Source organism: Aythya ferina (assembly GCF_964211825.1).
Source record: "Aythya ferina genome assembly, chromosome: 6".
Taxonomy (NCBI): Eukaryota; Metazoa; Chordata; class Aves; order Anseriformes; family Anatidae; genus Aythya; species Aythya ferina.
The window spans coordinates 20,822,459-20,840,819 of record NC_140303.1 but is presented as its reverse complement, the minus strand read 5'-3'; the positions used below and the strand labels follow the sequence as shown (position 1 = coordinate 20,840,819).

The 18,361-nt window shown below is 39.7% G+C and overlaps 1 protein-coding gene across 1 annotated transcript in view; it reads left to right on the top strand.

Annotated features, from left to right (window-relative positions):
- The first annotated feature begins 1,229 nt into the window (after positions 1-1,229).
- ITGA6 (integrin subunit alpha 6) overlaps positions 1,230-18,361 on the top strand; it is a 110,569-nt gene continuing 93,437 nt past the window's right edge. The window contains exon 1 of the mRNA XM_084522851.1: positions 1,230-1,285. The gene's annotated coding sequence lies outside the window, so the exon portion shown is untranslated. The remainder of the gene's footprint in view (positions 1,286-18,361) is intronic.

The following is an 18,361-nucleotide window of genomic DNA, read 5'->3' as shown; positions in this document are numbered from 1 at the left end:
TACATCCTAACCATTAAAGTCCCTTCATTAATAAAACTCATGGAAACAGAATATTGCTTTAGGTACCTAGTTGTATGGGAACAGGGCTTTTTCCACATACTTTGGACTGTATTTACAAAAATGTTTCAAATACAGAGACATCTGCTTCTACTCCTGAAAAAACAGAACGGCAAGCTTAGCTTTGGTACCATGAGCTCCCAGTCACAGTTCCAGAAGAGCAAGCACCCTTATTTAATAAGAGGTTTTTTTGTTTGTTTGTTTGTTTGTTTTTTTAAGTTTGAGCTTAAGTGACTTTTGTACTTGAACTTCTTTTGTGGTCCGAAGAAGGAAGTGGTGGTCATATTCTGAGAGAAAGTCTCAATTATATAATTTGCTTGAAGAAAGTGGCACACAACTTGCTAAGCAGATGGTTATTCTCAGAAGGCAACCTCAGGCAATGCCTACTCTCCGCAGGCTAGGATGCAGAACACTTGACAGGCTTGTACCTTGACAAAAATGGGAGGAAGCCCATCCTTAATTAGTCAGTAAAGCTATTAGTTAACAAGGGCCAGTTGCATCTTCTTCTCTAGGAAAGGGAAAGTCATTTGGCAAGTTTTACAGAGGAGAGAGAGGGACTACTGCTGCTGTCTCCTGGGATGGTAGCTCTAAGTGCAAATGGCTTGAAGGAGGAGCAGGCATGCAGTAAGTAAATCTGATACCCTTGGCATAGCATAATTTGGCATTAATATACAGCTTTATAAATAATCCTACAGGGAGGAAAAGAACATTATCAAACTCAAAATAGTTGTTGCAGCACAACTGCCAAACTTAGCTTTCGAGTGGCAAGACTGGTTTAAGTAATCTTTCCTTAAACTACTTTTTCTTCCCATTTGCACTTTGCCTACAGTCAAACTTCCCTTTGGTTTTATTTAGTTTCTGAGTCAGACTTCTTCTTTTTCTTTTTAAATGACAACCTTTTCACTCTTCTGAGAATAGCAGCACTGCACCCACCAGTTCCTCTCTTCTGCAGGAGCTCTTGTCCAGCGTTGCATCTTGCTGCTGCCCTGGAGGGAGGTGGCCAGGCACAGCTACAGCCTGTGCAGCAGTAGTCTGCCCGTCTGTCATACCCTTCCAAACACAGCTGATTCCTACCTGCTGTGCTAACAGCTCCAAGCCCTGTACCACCTGGGGTGGTTCCTGAGGAGACTGTTAAGGATATCCATACAAAACTGACTTCCTTGGTGTAAGGGAGAAAATAGTCTAGAAACCAGGTCCTTGCTGGTTTGGGTTGCAGTTTGGCACTGATGTGAGTAAGAGTTGTGCTTTTCCTTTACGTTTCTGCCAGTGGCACGTTTAGGAAGTCTGTGTCTACAGCTTCTGTGCTTTGGTTTGTGTGTCGGAGCTCCATCTTGTCCTGCAGTTAGGTATGCGGGCTAAAGCAGTGTGCATAAGGGAGCAGTGAAGGGTGAGAAGCTGTCATGCTGTATGGGCGTGTTAGAAATTCAGGATAGTTTGAGTATGCTCTGAGGTGAAACGGGAGCTTGATTTGTTGATGAGGATAATGTTCTGTTTGCTGCATTTGTATTATCCAAAACCTGGAGAATAGGTAGTTCCCTGCTGGTTAGCAAAGCTGAAATATATTACTATTTTATGTGACAACTATATGATAATGTGAGCCTTAAGAAAGGATATAATATGGGCTTTACGAAAGGGTACAATATATGGAAATGGTGCATCAATTCTATGGATGTGATTATTGTCAAATTTATGAGCCCTTGACAAAGGGTTCGGAGCTTTGTACTTTAATAGTACGATTAATTAATAGGATATTAGTTTATATTTCTTTTACCTTCATCCTGGCCACCTGTTGTGCTGTCATATTTGAATGAATCCTATAGAAATGGAAAGTGTTTCAGTGTGCCTTCTAGAGACTAATGAAGTAGCACTGCTTAGCTGGAGGCTGGGGTCACCGGGCCAGCACAGTGACATTCAGTGACTAGTCAGCTTGCAGAGCAACTGCATTGTTTTTAATGAGATGTCACCATACTTGCACTATTTTGAGGAGGATTCAGAATTGCTGAGTTTGTTTGCAATTTTGCCTTGCTTTCTTCTCTTTTTCTTACATTTTTATTTTTAAAAAAGACATAAATGAAAAGTAAGGCTCACTGCGTGCTGAAGGTGCTTACTTTACTCATGGCATAACGATGCTTTTCCTGTGCTGTGTGTGCATACTGAAGGGGATCCAGAGTCCAGGAGTGACTCATGATGCCTTTAACAAGCACCTGACTCACTGGTGTCATTACCAGACGGTTTCCTAGGCTTGGTGGAGGCTGTTCTGCGAAAGAAATGTTCTTTGGGCGTGGTGCACTGTAAGAACACGTTCCTCGTCTCATTCTTGTGTCATTCCATCAGTTACTGAAATCATGAATCTATGTCTGAATTGCTTTGCTGTTTATGCAAATTAATGTTTCAGAAAATCAACATTTTGCTGTTGGTTCAATGTATTGTATGACTAGGAGGGCTTGGTTGCTTTTACAGAACCTCAGGGTGTTTTAGTCTTCCCTTTGTGACAAGTTACTACTAGCCACCTTGGTACTAGCTTTGTTATTGCATCAGAATGCTGCATGCAGAGCTGCACCTTGGGATATGAATAAGACTCTCTAAAGCTTCATGTTCAGCTTGAATGTAACAGGGTGAAGAGGGAAAGAAATGGGAGAGTTTAGTTTGGGAAAGCTACTTGTATTTTGGATGGTTTCTTAATCTTAAGATGACTCAACTCTTAAAATATTTTAATTAGCACTTAACTAACCTCAGCGTGTTTGAAAGATTGATAATGGCATGTCTTTTTCTTTCCCCACTGGCCCAGAGAATTTTTTTTTTTCTCTTTGCAGTGATGTCTAGCATGTAGCCTGAGGTAATGTCATTATTACAAGAATGAAAGATGGGATGAAAGCTATTTGTGAAAAATGGTCATGGGTAGATGACCTTTTGTGAAATGTGAACTAGGTACAGGTTTTTGTTTGCAGATTCTTATTTTATAATGGGTACAGATTAACATAAGACATGATTTCATAACAATTAAATAAATTATATTTAAAGTAAAATAGAGTATACCTATCTTTCTGGTCAAGATTAAGGGAACTTAAGATGTCTGAAGAATTTTGCAGGTGTGCTGTTCCCAACAACAAATATGGTAGAGGTACATGTTTACCAGTGTTGACTACTTCATGTGCTTTGATTTTGGGCATTTATTTTTGTTCACCTTTTCAAAGGTGAGGCATGAGAACTGCAGTATTAGTCCTCAAAATGTATAAAATACAGGCGTGCTTTATGCAATGGATTTGCTTGAATGTTAATTGTAGACAGAGGTGATTATATTGCTTGAATTGAAAGTTGTCTGGCACTTCTCTGTAAAGAATAACTTCAGGTGCTTTTAACTTTGCCAAATTTTTAGTGTTTTGGACTGGTATTTTCTGTTTGATATATGCTGAGAGTGAGAATATGTCTGTAAATTTTAGGAAAACTTTTTTTTTTTTTCTGAATATGGTTCAAATTAATTTTGTGTACTAGAATTTAGAACTTTTTTTTTTGCATTAGGAAATAATGCGTGAAGAAGTTAGCAGAACGTATGTTAAATGTAGAATGAAGGATGAAATTCAGGAAATAGCAGAGTTAAATTTCCCTGTATAACCTGTGTCCAGTATTTTGGATGAAGAGATTGATAGAGGCATCAGCCACATGCTTGATATAAAGGGTAAAAATAATACTGCTTCTTCATTTAGTATTTGAGTGTTCGGTATTTACCGAGGTAACAATGTTCCAGCAGTTTAATTAGAGACTTACAGCCTAATGAGTATGTAAAGAGTCCTGTGAGGCTGTGCCCACAGCTTTTCTTTGGGTGTGTCCTAACTGCAGTCTGACCAACTCTTGTTGATGAGTCATTTTATTAGTTGTAATAAACCTAAGTGAACATAGATGATTATTCTCTGCTTTTACTTTTTAGCATGCTATAGAAGTATGAACAAGAAACAACTTTCATTGTTACTTTGTACTATGCAATACAATCAACCCTTGCTGGTATATGAACTTGAAACAATTACCTGGATACAGTGAAATATTATTGATTTCTCTCCTCCTTATAATACATGCCGGCAAGTTTTAATGTTGTTGGTTTAATACGTAATTGCTAGTAAGCTGTCCTGTACTGACTTTCATACTATGCTTCCATAATGAAAGTAGCCTGTGTATTCTGGTGTTACTCTGCCTAAAACAGAACATGAAACTGATTTATAGTTAAAAGGCTACATTTATCTGTTGACTTAAACCACCCATTCTTTCCAACTGTTATGCTAAAGTTATGTCAATAAAAATGGTAATAACTTCGAACTCATGAATGTCATGGTATGATTTCTCTTAGCATGAACGTGTTACAAAGAAGTGTCTTGTACCTGCCTAAGATCTGAATGTAGATCCTGTGTTTCCAGCTAGGTACCACTGCTTTACAGCAGAAATGATTAAACCATTACATCTCTGCAACTTCTCTTCACCAGCCTCCAGCTGGAGGCAGCAGGTGCCAGAGGAGGCCATGGCTGCAGAGCTTTGCCTGCAGCAGGCTGGGGTGCCCAAGCCTCTGTGCCCCAGGGGTGGTAGTGGTAGCAGCCTCGCTGCTGCTGTCTCTCCCTTTTCCGAGCCTGGAAAGTTCTCTTCTTACAGGAGAATTGAGATGTAAGAATGTTCAGACTTCGGGTCAACTTGGAGGTTTTAAGTCCATGTGAATTTTTGGATCTTCGTTTATAAACTTGTTTATTTTCATTGAGAATAAAGGAAAAGCAGTGCTAGCATTGGTCTGTAGTTGTGCTTGCTTGTGTAGAAGAAATTGCCCATGAGCAAAGTCAGACCTCCATCAAGAAAATATGATTCAGCAGAAGGTAGTATGAAATATCAGTGGGAGCAGCTTATATGACTGCCAGTAACAGAAGTCCATTAGACAGATTTAAAAGCCTATGAGTGGAGCAAGAGGGGGGATTCAGACTCCCAATTTTCAGTAGGTAAAATGTCGCTCTGGATGTCAGACATAACTGAGGAGAATACTTGAGGGGTCTGGAATAATTGTTTTAAGCCACTTCTGTGGTCTCCCTCCAGCAACCTCTTTTTATAGTGAAATGCAGCGGGGGAGACCAGCATGAGGTGATTTAACTTGCTTGTAAGTCGTGACCTACTTGAAACAGCAGGGCTAGGAGTGGTGTACAGATCCTGTTATAACCATCCATAGAGTATGCAATCCTCTGTTTGAATGTTGCAGCTAACTCAGGAATGCTTCCAGTGTTGACAGGTGGCGAAGACAGTGCTAATGGCCTTGTAGACATCTAGGACATCTGTGCTAGCCCTAAACTTTAGCGATCCCCAGACAGGTGGCTAACAGATTTCCAACAGTAAGGGCTGTTGGTTGTCACAGGGTGCTGAGCTGTTACCAGAATGGCTCAGAACTCCTCTTTCAATTGCTGTTAGTGTACATGGGGGAAGTCCCTTGTGGAGCTTCATGAAAATGTATTCAAAAATTTTTGGGTATGGTGTTTTTCACTGTGTGTGTGTTTGCAGTGTGTTCCCACAAGCACTGGCTTGTTCCTGTATCCTTTTTCAGTTGCTCTGAACACAAGCTATATCTCTTGTCTTCTGTGGTCTCAGACTAATGTTTGAGGCTGGTCAGCCTTACATGGTAGTTGCTTGTGCTGCAGAAGCAAGGAAAAGAAATAGTGGCTACATAAAAAGCATCAGTGTTGGGTTCTGGTAATTAGAGTGACTGATTTCCCTGACACATAGCAGCTTATACCATACAGCTGTAGACTGTTGCCAGGAAATTGATTTTGCAGGCTTGGGCTGTATCTTCCTTTGTTTGCGAGACCAAATGGACAAGTTGTCCTCTAACATCCTGTGAGTGTGCAGGGAGGTAGTGCACTGTCTTGAAGGGCTATGAAATGGGATGTGACTGCAGCAAGTTGTAGAGGTCATGAAGGCTGGTGCTCATAGTGCAGCCCAACCAAATGAAATGATACTGGCAAGGGGAAATGCAAGTGCTTATCTTGCAGGTAGAGTGCAATACTTGTGGTGCTTTAGGGATTATAAACACCTTTTTTTTTTTTTTTTTTTTTTTTTGTGGATTTAGGAGATACTGAGAAGAACACAAAGCTTTTATTTTTTTATTTATTTATTTTCCCCTCATAGACACTTTGAATTTGCACTTATCTGCCGTGGAGTCTGAAATCCAACATTTTGCTGTATTGTGTTGTCATACAAATAACTTCCTTATCAGTCTTGAGTCAAATAACCTCCTGTATTCAACAGTCAATGTTCACAACTGGCTTCTAATTTCAAACTCGGAATCTTATTTCCTAAGAAGACTATCATGCTTTATCAGCTGAAATTATTCCTGTAAGACACAGCAATAATTTGCTTCCACTGTGTATGCAGTGTTTCATTGTGACATTTTATTGTATGTTCCAAAGAAGTCAGCTGCATAGCTGGCATTGTAACTTGTAGGAGGAATTTGAGTGGAACAGCTGACACATTTTTGAAAGTCACATACATTCTTTTAAAGACAGTAAAATTTTCATTCTGATGGCTTATTGCAGTGTTTTTCCCCACCCCCACCCCCACTCTGGTCTGGACATTGCACAGACATCACAGCTGCTGTGATAGCTATCATGCAGTGAGTAATGAATGAAGTGGAGCAAAAGTGGGCCTTGCCCAGATGGTGGCACAGAAAACCCTCCCCTGCAAGTACTGACAGCACCTGGCGTTCTCCACCTTTCCCTCAAGGAACTCTGTAGGTTGTCAAGGCTTAAATAATTTCAGTTTATGAGTTTTTATAACACAGATTTGTTGGCTTATGCTTTTTCCGAGTTTGCCTGCTGTGTCTGGTGACTTCTTTGCATCATGGATGCAGTGGAAGTATATCTCATATATATACATAGAACAGTTATGCACTGCATTTAAGGTAGTGACAACTTTCTTAATGTGGCTTCATAGTTTTGCCTAAAAAAAAGTCTCTACAACTTTATCATAGAAAATGATCAATCTTTCCAAGACTACAGCAGAGCTGCTCTGACTTTGAGTGGTGAATCTGGCCTGATAGGTTAGTGGGTGGTGTCTGAGTGTGAGCTGGTGGTGGTACATTTTCCTGAAAACTGAAATGGTGAAAGGGCTCGCTCTCTATGCTTCTGTCTTTCCTTCAAGCACTCAGTTTTTTAGCACTGGTGGTAGCTTTGTGTGCTTTTTGAACTGCCGTAACTTTTTTTCTTTTGGAAGCAGGTAGTCATTTTAGCTGACAGCACACTGGTCTGTCATGGTGCCTGGACAATGTATTTTATTTTTTTAGGACTTCCAGTAATTTGTTTGGTACCTTTTTGCTCTGTAGCCATGCTTCTTTGTGGGCACTGAGAATACTGCTAGGGGTAGGTCTTGGTAACTGTTTTTGAGCAACATTTTCTATTCATGGTAATTTCTAACAACTTCAGAGAAAGCAACAGGTCTGGACCTGAGTTACAACACATCGGTAGGGAGTTTATTCCTGAGCTGTAAGCCAGCTTGTGAGTATGAGCATAGAGAAGCCATAAGAGCTATTGCAGACTTTCTAGACAAACAGTGGCTGTAACTTACAGGCAAGGGGGTGAACATAGATATCACTGCCTTCTCCTCATACCTCTCCTGCTCTCCCCCAGTAGCTTCCTTCTTCAAACTGTTTTCAGCCCAGGGGATTCGTGACCTTGATGTACATTTTCTGTATAGCAGTACTTGGCAAGCTCCTTTCCACATACATTTGCTCACTAACACTGTCCTGAGTACGCTCAAACATCTCCAGGGCATGTTTTGGCTCAGATCTCAACAGTTTGTGTGAGTAACTGCTGTGCATGTTTGTTCTGAATTGGTTCCTGATGGCTTCATTTGCTGGACCCTATCTGCAATATCAGAAGAGACTATAAGCATTATTTTCCACCCTATCCATCCTGCTTTCCATGTTTTTTGCCACTTTCTCTTGAAGCTGTCACTTTCCCAAGCTGAAGGATCATAACCTGCCTGGCTGACCCACATCTCTGATCACCCCTGCTGTCTTGTTTGAACACTTCATGTGCTCAGACACGGGGACAGCATGAAAGATCTGGACGAAGCATGGATTCATTCAGTAGTAAACAATAATATCATTTAGTTTCTGTTCTTAATAACTCAACTGATTTTTAGTGGCAGCCAAGGACTCAGATAATGTTTTCAAGGACCTATCATAACCCTAGGTCATGCTTTTTTGAGAAGTAGTAGTTGACTCGTGAAGTGAGAGAATATGATCTCTTCTACAGTAATGATATTAGTCATACCTATTTTGAAGGGAGTGTTGACCTAGTAATTTAAAAACAACCATCTGGATATTTTGCTGTCTTTTCAAAGTGACTTGCTCAGGTATTCCAATAAAAACAATACCATACAAATCTGCCATCACTATGACATCTCAGATATATCTTCATACTGTTTTGTTTACGAAACTGCATTTTTTCTTTTTATTGTATTTGTCCATGCTGTTAGACACAATCTAGCAATTGCATTCTGTTATGCTATATATTTGAATAACAAAAGGAGCTACTGTTACATGTCTCAGCCAGTGGATGTGAGCCTGATCAGCTTCACCAGCTCTAGAGAATCTCTCATATTCATACAATCCTGGAAATTTATGCTTGACTGCATCTAGTGGGAATATTAGAAACATTTATGTTATGGGAGCACCTGCTGAGTGATAGGCATAAACCTGGAGTTGCTTTTCCTATAGGCTTGTATGATGGGCTTAAGCTCTAAGGTATTTATTTCTAACCGTACTTGTAAACTGTGCCTTGAAGAATGGAGGCTCAAAAGAAGCTTCCTGTACTGGTGGACTGTCATCTTGAGGAAGATTTAGAGCTTGAAATGCTGACAGCTACTCCCTGAAACCCTTGACTTCTGGTTGTAAGGCTGTTCGTGAGTTACTGCTGTCAATTGCAGGTAATACCAAATTGATATGAGTGGTCAACATGGCAGGATAACAAACATGCAATTAGGTGGAGAATTTGTGAATTGAACAATGATTAATAGGTATTTGTCCCTCTCTCTACCTGAAACACACATATTATTATGATAAATCACTGTATTTCCATTAATGGTATGTTTTTAATTAGTTTCCGCTACCTACTTGCTACTTACAAGCTTGGTTGAACTGGAAGGAGAAATATTTTGGTAACTGAGGAAGAGGGTTTAATGGTAGGGAAAAGTGGTAGGTCAGGATTTAGTAAGGATGGCTAACATTTGTGAGAGAGTAGTTAAGGAAAAAAGTACAGAAGTATAAAAACTGAAAACTAGTTAGAGATGCATGGTGAGCCCTAGTGGTATATACATGTATATAGTCAGGTTTGAGCAGCGAAGAAATGCATGCACTTGTTCTGTGTGTCTATCATTCTTTCTTTTTCTTCCTTTTAGTCCCCTGTAACTCTTTACCCTATTGACTGCAAAGTTTAACACAAAGCAAGATGTCTCAAATATATTTAAGTTCCTACAAATTTCATGGAAATCAGCAGCTGGGTAGAAAAAAAAAAACAACAGCCTGCAACTGAATAGAAGAAAACCAGCCTGATTAGTGTTCCCACTGAGAAAGGGCAACTACATCTTGTCTACCAGTCACCTCTGCCAGGCATCAGCCAGCTGGTCAGCGAGTACTCACGTCTCACACCCGCTGGTCAGCCATGGAAGATATATCGTTGCCCAGATGTCACTTGTCTGATTGAACAGGGTAGGGCAAGTGCTAGGGGATAAGAGGGCTGAGAAGCCTAGGATGTGTCTGTAGGAAACAAGGTTTCTGGACATGTCATTTTGAGAACATCATGGTCAGGTCCCACATGATGGTATGGGAGAGGTTGCTAGAAAGTACCACTGGAGCTCCTGCTCTCATTTGAAGGAGGAGTGGTCACTGTGTCCTAGTGATTAGTGATTGCAGTGATGTCAGCAAATTCATGTGTGATGTATGTGCGTTTGACTTTCATCAAAGAAAATGGTATTTATCTAGATATGCAGTGATATGAAATACTTCCAATTCGTCTCCATCTCTTTGTGGAGACACTGCCATAGGAAGGATGGGGAAATGAAGAAAAAGGAAGCAAATGTTGCCATTAGCACTTTTTTTTTTGTTTGTTTGTTTGTTTGAGAGTATTTTTAAATGCTCTTAGTGGGTTCTAAGATCTTATTTTCGTAATACTTAAATGTATGCTGATTCACTTTTATTTCAGTAAATAATCACATCTGGGGAGGAAAAAAAAGACCCTTCCTCTTTTGTCATTTATTTTATGTTCAGGGTTGCTTGGCCAAATGCTCATGCTTCTTTATAGCCCTGAGTTAGAGCTTTGGGATATTCATAGTAATGTGAATTAAAAATAAAGGATGTGACTGTGCATTGAAAAACTGAAGTATGTTATCTCTCATTACCTAAGGCCTGAATAGATGCCAACATTAAAAACCTCCAGAATGAGAGCCAGTATTTGTCCTGTGGGTAAATGTGAACTTGCTAATGTATTATTATATTCTGGGATTTCAACATTGGGAAGACTTAATTAGTTTGTTCTTTATCCATTCCATGTCATTTTTGGAATGATAAATACTTTTTCCCCTGTTTGGTTTTTCCTTCCTTTTAAATCAGTTCACAGCTGTCCAGCTCTGTAATACATAACTTTCTCATGGCAGCAAAACTGTTGAAAACATGTTAGACACATTGTCCCTTCCTCCCCCTCAGAGACTGGTAAAACAAGGAGATAATTAACGTGGTGTCAAGCATTAGCTTTCAGGATACTGCAGTTTTATTTTAGGATGTGGTGAATTTAAAAAAAATATATATTTCTTCTCATATAACTTAGAGACTCACAAATCTGTGAGTTGGGTAGTGAAAAAGACCTGTAAACTGAATAAGTATGAAACAACAATCTGTTCTTAAAATGAACGCCCCAGCTGCACAAATTGAAGATAGTCTCAGAGGCTCTTGCCTGGCAAAAATAACAAACTAGTAAGAAATTTGGCATGTGCATCTGTAAGGAAATGCATGCTCCATATTATCTTGATGTAACTTTTCTGTGTGACCACTCTTCGTGGCATCATAGTACTTATTCTTTGTTCAATTTACCCAGGTAAACGTGCCTTTATTGGGTGGTATATTGGTGATGGTCTCAAATGAAGAGAACGGAGGGGAAAAGAAAACTCTAGTAAACCCATAAATTCTTTGGAGAACTGAGAGGAAATCAAACTGAAGACTTCAGAAGTGAAAAAATAACTAAAACGACCTCTGCTGCTGCTGTTGCGGTTCAGGGGCTCTAACATAGCATGCGTTTTCACCCTGTAGTGTTCCCATATTTGTGTCAAGATGCCAGTTAGTAAAATCAGCCTAGTGCATGTTCCTGTCCCTGTTGTATGTGATGAACTGGGAATTGTGCTCTGCTGGAGAGAGGGAGCAAACCTGGTGGCTACTGCAGAGGCTGCAGTGGCTCCTGGCCATGCTATGGTGCTTGTTAGTCTGCTCTCATATGGAGATGCGTAACAGTCATGCTGCTGACAGTGATCCTTATTGCTGTGGTCTCACTGGTGGTGGTGTGATCTGTGAAATGATGGCATTGATGCCTTTTATCAGCAGTGTCAGGAGATTATTGCCAAGGACTTGGGAGTATCTGTGCGAGTACATGTGATATTGTTCCCTCAAATACCTTTAGAACAAGTGTGATTATAATCGAGAGGTTACTCTGGCTTGCAGATTTATACCTGATGATTCCATATAAAGATAACTTGTGTTACATGAAATATGAATGCAGTTTCTTTTATGGTAATTTCTTATCTAGGAAGTTGGAAGGCACAGTTTATGTTAATTACAAACTCATACATGTGGGAAGAGGACTAAACATACTATCAATTAACATAACCTGTGTGAGACATGGCTTGCTTGCATGCATGTGCTATCAGTGATATATTTCAAACTACAAAGGATTTTAAGCTTAAGAATATAAACTTATGCAGGAGGTTAGCACTGGTAGGATTATCATGTCCTGGTTAATGATGGGGCTCAAGTATTTTTACAGGGGAATGACTTTATCTTTGACACCTATAGCATTCTAGAAACACAACTGTACCTTTCTCAGTTGGAGCTTGGAGAATGTTTGAAAAATGCCATGTGATGGAAAACAAGAATCTGAATTTCCAAGTGCTATGCTTGCCTATGCTTACCCAACATTTTACTGGGGGAAAACAAAACAAAACAAAAACAAACAGCATGTTGCAAAAGCAAGAATGATTTGTTTAGCAGAATCTTTACATTGTAATTTTCAAATTCATTTAGCAAAGAGATGAAATCAATGAGAATTGATGGATTGTACTACAGTACAAGTGTACAGAAAATGCACTCCCATTATTCAGTGATAAGCTATTGTAGGCTTATATCCCCTGTTAGGGAATGTCTGCTCCTTCCCTAGACAAGTGAGCAAAAGGCATGGAGTATGTCTAACGCGATTGTCTCTGCACTGGGTTCCTGTCTTACAGCTAAGCCAAGGTGTCAAGGCATTGAAGATTATTTTTTTTTTGGGGGGGGGGGAGGGAAGAAGGTGAAAGGGGAGGAGGAAGTGAAGTTAAGCTTGATGTTATGGTTTCTCGTGGTTAAATCTTAAGATGGTGTAGTACTTCTTTCAACAATAGAAAAATGGTTTCATGTTCACAATTGTGCTCACATTTGTCTAATTCAGCATCGCACAGTCAAATGCCCTTTATTCTCATTCTGTAATATAGAACGTACGTATCTGCTGTTTTAATCTTCTTTTTGAGGTTTATGCTGTCATTGACCACAACCATAAATTTCGTTAATAAATTTCTCACTTACTGAGTCATGATCCCCCAAATTAGCTATGTGACCTTATGCTACTTCATAGGTCTTAAAATGCTTGAAACATAAGGTCATAATCGTGATCAGAGGTAAGGACACTTTAAACAGCAACTGGCCCAAGCTGACAAAAGTCATGCTATGTAATTATTCTAATTGGCAACAATAACAGAAAAACATCTAAGCAAGGGGCATTGCTGGAGGGGGATGTAAAACGATTTTATATCAGCTAGGCCAGCAGGAACAAGTTTTAACTGAGAGCAACATAAAATCCATGCAAGACTGGCAAATGCTTGATTGTGATGAGGAGATGGGTTCTGCTCTGAAGTGGTGCTCCCTTTGCTCTCACTCCAGTCTCAACTTACAGGTTTGTCTTTTGTAAATCATTATATTTCTTTGTGCATAGTAGGGAATGGAGTAGAAATACTAAAGATACTAACTTTTTTAACAGCGAAGCAGAGCCTAATAAAATTATCTGCAAACTACTTAAAATCTGTGCCATCTTTGAAGAATCATGATTTTTAATAGTAAAGAACAAGCACATTCAATGAGAAGTCTCAAATTGGTACTCAAACCACTGTCAAGTGAAAGAGGAAAAACTAGCCCTAACTTTGGTTTCTTAATAGAAACAGTTGATAGAAATGCTTTATTGACCTCCACTATTTCACTGACGTAAAACTAGTAAGGAGAAAGCAAGCAGGTAAAAACTTTCTGTGCTTTCCTGTGTTGAAGGCAGAGTTCAGCCAGTTGATGCTGTATGAGCTGATGTCCAGGGCTACTCTTCAGCAGCTTTTTTGCATGGATGAGTTCTTCAGTTTGCAACTTAGGTTTTCCTAAAACCTTATTAATATACTTAACAGCACTGCTGACACAGTAGAGTGACACTATATGGGCTGGAACACTGTTTATCATGTGTATTTGAAAGATCAATGCTTCTGAACCTCAGAGTGATTTAGCTTAACATGACAGCTGTGGAGGAAGAGCTAGCTCCACAGGGGGGACAGGAAGGGAAGATAAATGACAGGAAACAAACAAAAAACTCCTAAAAGCAAACAAACAAAAACCCAAAACCCCAGACCGAAAATCCACCTTTGAAGGAGGGATGGGGGGACACGCAAAACCCAAACCTCTGTATCTTAAACTTTCATTTCTTCTATTTTGCAATGTAAGGTGCTTTTTTTTTTTTTTTTTTCTTTCAACCTTTCTTAACCTGGAAGAAATAAGCTTTATTTGAGTGAATTTAAAGAGACACTGCTCATATTGTAAATTGTATCATCATTATTTTATCTTACAGGAGAATGTAATTTTAGCTGAACCTAAGGAATGATACTCAGCCACTTAATTGGCACACTGTGTGCAGCAGACTGTATGAACTAAAGGTTACAGTGAGGTCTGCTGCTATAATTATCATTGACCAAAACAGACTTTTCATTTAATCAGCACCCTGAGAAATAATGTTCCAAGGTTAAAGGACTGTCATTTTTCAAGAATGATGTCAATAAGGAATGAAGACTGTTTACAATTTTACAGTCTGCCTGGTCTCTGACATGCTTGAAATCTAATAGGGTCAGATCCTTTAAGAATGAAAAAGAACTGTATTCAATACCCAATCCTTAATATATATATATATATAAATGTAATGTTAGGACTTGGTTACATTCTAGTGATCTCTTATTTTTTTTTTAATATAAACTTTTGAAGCACTGAAGAAAAATAAATTCTGGAAGTGCAGGAGTGCCCCTATACTGGCAGCTGAGATTGAGGTGCCAGTTTCATGGTTGTATAAATTTAGGAAGAGATGGGCTATGGCAGCTGAGGTCCTTAACATGTTTCTCAGCTCTAAAATGTGCTTCCTCCCTTTTATAGGGTTCATGTCTGGTTATGATGAGAAAATTCCCCAAAGCTTCTCACTAGATACTTTCTAGCAGTGTGGTAAAGGGTTGACAGATAACTTGAGGCTATAATATGTAGTCTTGAGAAAACTTGTACTGTGAAAAATGTTGTAGAGTGCAGAAGTACAGCTCAAAAAGATAGTTAATTCTGTCTTTGAACACAGGGCATTAGGAGGGAAAAGAGTTGGAGAATCTTCTGCCTCTTCATGGCTGTATCCATAGGCCCTGTGCAAATGGGATCTCTGACTATCAATGAACTGAAAACCTTTTAAGTGGCTACTATATCATTTTGTGGCATGGCTTGGTTTGTGTAAAAGGGACAAATGTAAACATCTGAAAAATGAGACTGCATCTCTGTGTGTTTTTTGTTTGTTTTCATAACCTGGGATAATGAGCATGATAGTTATCTGAAAGTGGAAACACAGAGGAGGGGGCACATTACCACTGCATACAGAAAACCCTTGCTGTGCCTTCCTAGGAAGCAGCTTTGGGGTGCTGAACAGCATAGCCATTCCTGTGCTCCAGTCACCCCCTTTCAGTGTCCCCGATGCCTGCCCCAGCAGGCAGGAATTGGGCTGTGCTGCCATGTTTACAGCACAGAGCTGCTGTTGCAATCCTCTTCTTCTGCCACCCCTCTGGAAACCTGCGTCTGCCCCTTTGTTGCTGTTGCCCTTCCTTTCATGCACATCCCCCCCCTCCATTTGTAAACGATGTCTGTGTTTTTGTCCACTTGCTGTAGCAGGATAAACTCTTGGCTAGAGAGCAAGACCTGTGGGGCAGGGATTGGCTCTACTGTGACTCCTTGATGCAGCAATCAGCGGAGCAAGGCATTGGATTAGTGTAACAGTGTCTTGGTGAGGAGTGGAGGCTTTGCTGTGGATCTCCAGAATGAAAAACACCACCTCTGTGCTGTTCTCAAGAGTTAAGTGTAGGGGCTGTCAGGCTTGCATCCTCCTCATATGGCTGGCTGTGTGGCTGATTGATGGCTGTGTTCCTGCAGTGCTCACAATAGCACTGGCACCTAAGGGGCTGCTCCAAGGGGATGATGCGGGAAAACTGGAGTGCTGCAAAGTGTGGTTACTTGCACTTTCGCCCCTGAGCATTATATATAGCCTGTCCCCAACCTGTCTTTTTACCTACTTTGGATAGTGTCTCAGTGAATCTCAAGTTACTTTCCTTTACTCCCATCTGATTTTCAAATCAACTGAGAGATTCAGGATGTGGTAGGGAAAGATCTTAAACGTTCACAACGAGCTCTGCTTTCCAACTTGCAGTGTGCTAGAAATACGTATTTAAGACAAAAGATGGAAATGCTACAAATGGTCGGTAAAAGCCCGTGTTCTCTTTTTCAGGAAATGCACTTTGGCTTACATGTACCTCTTGGTGCAGTTCCCCAGCAGTCTTGCAGGACAGTTTGAAAGTGATTACCTTGGTAACGCCACTTCCCACGGCCAAAAAAGCTTCAGGAAGCTTGCCTTAGTTTGCCTTTGTGCTCGTGCTCTTAACAATTACAGAGTAAATCCCTAATTGTTCTCCTTCACAACAACTTTCCTTCTCTCCTGCTGAAGTGGCTGAAAGGGTGAAGTGAATAGAGTAAAACAAGAATTTACATTTCTGAAGCTTGTTCAAAATCAAGTCTTGATGACAAACTAAAATGCGTTACAAAAAAAAAATGTTTTGATTATCAGTTTCCTGCGGCTACATCCTCCTGTTTAATGCTAGTGTACACACACGGTCTTCCTTTAAGTCTCAGATGGGAATATGACTATGGTGCCAATTAAGCCTATGATGCTAAACTGCTAGGGTGTGAGTAAGCAGGAGGAAGGCAAAGTGGTCATCTGTTTTCTCACTTCTACTCATGGTCTGATTTTTCAGGTGTTGAGCATCCAAAACTATATGGAGGTCAAGAAAGTTGTAGATACTTAATATTTCCAAAAGCCAGGTATTAATTCTGCTGCATCCTATTTGGAATGTGACAGGCCTGCCTGTGTCATGGGAACTGTAGTCATTGTGTCTTGCAGTGAGGCTGACAAATTTTGTCCCAGGATTATAAAGCTGTAGTTCTATAAGGAAAGCCACAAAGGTGTGGAGGTACAGGTCAAGCAATTGTTAGCTCACGAGGCAGTAGCAGTATTGCAATGTGATCCTCTCAGTCCTGTCTTGCCCTGTTTCAGTTGACATTGGATACTTTATTCGCTTTTATTTGTGACAGTTCTAATTGCTTTCCAGTTGAGTTCAAGGATTTGCCATGTTAATACTACTACTACTAATAAAACACAACAACAAACAAACAAACAAAACACAGAAGTAGCTCTTATAACTGAGGAAAATGCTTTTGCACATTATAGACCTTGATGTTTCATCACATTTAGATGATTGTAGCAGAATACAGATTTGTGTTTCCAGATCTACTGGAGATACTCCTAGAGAAAACAGGGATGTATTTTGTTAACATAGGATTGTACTATTTACATAGGTAATCTCCAGTATTATGACAAAAAAATCTGTTAGTATTTGCTAGAAAAAGTAATGCTTGTCTTTATGTTATTAGGAAGGCATATTACTCTGTTAGGGAAGCAAAGTGACTATTAAACACTTCTGTTGATGGAAATTCCATGTTCAATTGTGATGTGTCAAGTATGAATGTAAAAGATCTGCCATTCCACAATAGCTGTCTACAACATATCCTGATGACAGTGAAGCCAAATTAATCTGTTGTATGCCAGTCAATATTTGCAATTGTTTAGAGTTTTCCTGATGGACATTTATATAAATAGTGGTTCATTGTCCCGTAAGTGGATGTCACCTCCTGAGAGACATAATCTCCCAGGGGGAAAAAACAATCACGTCAAACCTATCATCAGTCCATATACTGAGGGACATTCATTTTCTTTTTGTTTCACTATGAATACCTATTCCGTGTATGTGACAGTTTTGTTTTTTTTCTTTTTTCTTTTTTTTTTTTTGATAATGTACAGTTGCAACTGTCTAGCTTCTCATATTTTTTTTTTTTCTCAGCAGAGTTTGGGGTGGTCACGTTCCACACATCAAATCCTTCATAAAAAGCAGGAGTAGATATGTGTGTAGGGTACCTCTTATAGTGTACAGTTATTCATGTAAATTAACAATTCTTGTTTTCCCTCCCTGTGAAATACAAATCCAAATTTTAAAAACAAAACTGTACAACTAAAATGGTAAGGTACTAAATGTTTCTGTGAAATTGAAGATTGTGAATGGATTTGGACTACTTCCTAACTGTAGTTCACAATGCAAATGTATGAAAGTACATTCAGCTCATCTGTAGCAGCTCCCCTGACTTTTAAGGTCTTCTGACAAACAATTCTGATGCTGACAAGAGCCAGCTGTGCTCTTTCTGATTGTAACCTAGGCATCTGTAAGTCACCAGGCTCTTCAGTATTGAAACTTGCTTACACAGAGCAGCAATAGGTGACGTATTCTTGTATGCAAGCATTTATTTAGGAAAGAACAATGTTTAGCTAAGTGTCTCACAGTGCACTTTAGCAAATTTCTTTGCTTTGGTAGATTACTGATAGGTTTAGCTCTATGCTTGCCAACT